The sequence below is a fragment of the Diabrotica undecimpunctata genome, chromosome 6 (assembly GCF_040954645.1).
Source record: "Diabrotica undecimpunctata isolate CICGRU chromosome 6, icDiaUnde3, whole genome shotgun sequence".
Lineage (NCBI taxonomy): Eukaryota > Metazoa > Arthropoda > Insecta > Coleoptera > Chrysomelidae > Diabrotica > Diabrotica undecimpunctata.
The window spans coordinates 41033177-41036549 of NC_092808.1; positions in this window are offsets into that span (position 1 = coordinate 41033177).

Consider the following 3373-nt stretch of genomic DNA (forward strand, 5'->3'; position numbering starts at 1 on the left):
TCATTAATATATTTTTCAGTAAATATTAAAAATTTTTCTCTAATCATATATTCATTCTTTGTTATTTCGCAATTTAATATTTTTACTGGACTGACTAATGTATCAAAATCCATCTCATAACATTGGAAATTATTACCTTTATATATTTTGTTAAAATATGGAAAAAAATATTCTAGTATTGAAACTAAGTAAGGTATGTTATCTTCATTATAAAAATTAGGTTTGATTATTTTTTAAGTTTATTCCGTAAGTTACCAAGGGATAAAATCAAAGGATGGTTTTTGATATTAACGATCTTACTTAAAAATTTAGTAACTAATGTTAAACTATATGTTTTACATCGGAGTAGATTTTATATAACCTAAACAAAAGTGAGGGGTAGATTTCATATAACCTAAAGCAATTCTTAAGCGTTCAAAAAATAATGTGTAAAGTTTATTAATACACTTGTGAGATATAGGTCTAAATAAGAATGAACCATAGTCTAAGTAAGATCTTATTAAAGCATTAAAGACTACTAAAATAGTATTAGGGTCTGCACCCTACCACACTACGCAAATTGCACGTAAAATATTACTATTTTTTTATGTTTTAACTAAAATATTATCAACATGTTTGTCACACTTAAAATGATTTTGAAAAATTATGTCTAAAAATTTAACTTGATCTTTTAGTGGTATAATTATTGTGTTACTAAGTTTGATTTCTGGGGTAATAATTTTGCATTTTCCCTTCGAAAACCATACAGCTTTACAAATGTCTATAAAAAGAGATAGATTATGTTCTATCAACCATTCTTGTACATTGTATAATGCCATATTAACTTTATTAACTATTTGTTGGATAACTGATCCTTTAACATATAAAACCAAATCGTCAGCATACCCGTTAATATTTTATATCTTTAGGAAGAATAGAAGATCCAATATGTGTATATATTAAATAAAATTGTGCTAAAATTGTGTGAACGCTGGGGTAAACCTTTGATTGTTACAGACGGGCCCCAAAAATGTTTTCTGCCTGTGACTTCAAAAAGTCACCGATATTGGATCTAGTATATAAAAGCCTGTTTTGCAAAATTTTAAAAATAATATTAATTATAGGACAAGAAACATTAAATGTCACATCCGACACTAATGCTTGTGTACGGTTTTTTCAACAACGACGGAAGTGAATTTTCAGAAAACTTATTGTAATTAGAAAAAAAATATTGGCAATGATTTAAAGTATACCTTATTAAAGAGTTATGTCCAAATTTGTAGTTCTTTGGGATGGATCATTAAATAATTTTAATATTGTAATGCAAATTGGAAACTTCAAATGGCCCTCCTATAAATTTAACATTTTACAGATCCAACGTTGTTGTTAGGATACGACAATTTAAATTTTGTAATTTATTCTAAAGCTTATATATATATATATATATATATATATATATATATATATATATATATATATAATATATTCACATTATCATATCCTGATTTAATATCAATGAAGACGGCAAGGACTGAATGGGAAGATTCAAAGGTTAATTGAATAGAAGGTAAAGAGGAGGGCTAAATTGTTGGCAGTTCTTTTACCTCTTCTGAAACCTGCCTGAGTATTTTTGAAAACAAGATTATGTTCTAAAAACCGATCTAATCGATTTTTGATAATGATTTCCAAAGTTTTTAGTATGCAAGAGGATAAAACAATTGGTCTAAAACTATTCGGAAGAAGTGGGTCCTTTAAGGGTTTTAGGATGTTAAGAACCTTAAATTTTTTCCAATCGCTAGGTAAGAGTTCTCTTTTAAGACATTTATTGAGTAAGAAATATCAATTCCCGGGGCAGAATTTCTTTTATTGAACAATTCAATGTCAATTTCTGAAATTGAGATAAGTTCAAATTCTTGGTTAGTATGAAGTAACCGGAATTCAGGATCAATAGAAACTGATAATATATTATATAATATTTCTCTTTAAATGTTATCTAAAGGATTATAAAAATTTTTGCAATTATTATTGTTTGAAAAATTTTTTACTTTATCCATACGTACGTAATATTGGATCCTTTATTTAACGTTCCACAAAATTGTTTAAATTTATTTTTTTTTATCTAAGGCTACGCTTAGTTTGTGCAATTATATGTTTAACATACGAATAATTTTCTAGTGATGGTAATGAGTCAAATATGTGCAAAGTTTCCTTACGTTTTTTTACCCATAATGTAAACTCTTCATCTCACCACGGATTGAATGGTTTACACTGTATCCTACAATTTTTATAAGGAATCAAAACATCTGCTGCTTTATTGATAACTGACATAAATTGTTTGTAATTTATATTATTTATTGAGAAATTTACTAGGTTATTTAATATTTCATCATAAAAAATATCCCAATCAGATCTTAAAGAACTTCTCGTTTTGTAATGTTTTACGAAAGTTGTGTCTGATCGATCAATATCGTTGACTTTTATGTATGTTTAAAAATGATTACTATTACCGCAGTCTTTAATAGTCTCCCATTTGGTACATAAAGCAAGATTACTACTCACCATTGAGGTGCTGAAACAAGGTTGCTGAACCATCATTTAGGATGGTCAACTCGTTATCAAATATAAAGTCAACTATGTGTTTACCACCTTTATTAATTAAACATTTATCCTGTGAGGGGTAGCTCTTTCGAGGCGACAGACTCAGTAAAACACAGGTGGAAATAAAAATAAATCTATTAATTCTAACGTATGTCTTCTTCTTCTTCAGCTGCAAATCCACTAATGGATGTTAGCGATCACATTTTCCATTAATTCTCTATTTCTTGCAATATGTATCAGATATTGTATGTCGTTAATCCCTGTCCATTGCCTTATGTTTCGGTGCCAGGACATTTTCTTGCGTCCCATTCCCCTCTTGCCTTCAATTTTACCCTCGATTATAAGTTGGAGGAACTGGTATTTTTCATTTCGCATGATGTGACCTAGATACGCCGTTTTCCTTTTCTTGATGGTTTCGAAAAGTTGGCGTTCTTGGTTTATTCTTTTAAGGACATCTATATTTGTGATTTTCGCTGTCCATGGTATTTTTAGGATACGGCGATAGAGCCACATTTCGAAAACTTCTAATCTGTTTATATCCCTCGTTTTGAGTGTCCAGCCCTCTACGCCATATAGCAGCACTGGCCACACGTAGCACTTAGTAAACCTTTGTCTCAGTTGAAGATCGAATTCTGAACAACTAACGTATGTACAAAAATAAAAATAAAATATATTCTATATCCCCGCCTGGATCCCGCGAGAGTGAATTCTCCGGCGAACGTCTGTAAAAGAAAAATTATTATTACTAACAGAAAATGAAATACGCGAATTCGATCGCACGCAGACTTATACTCGC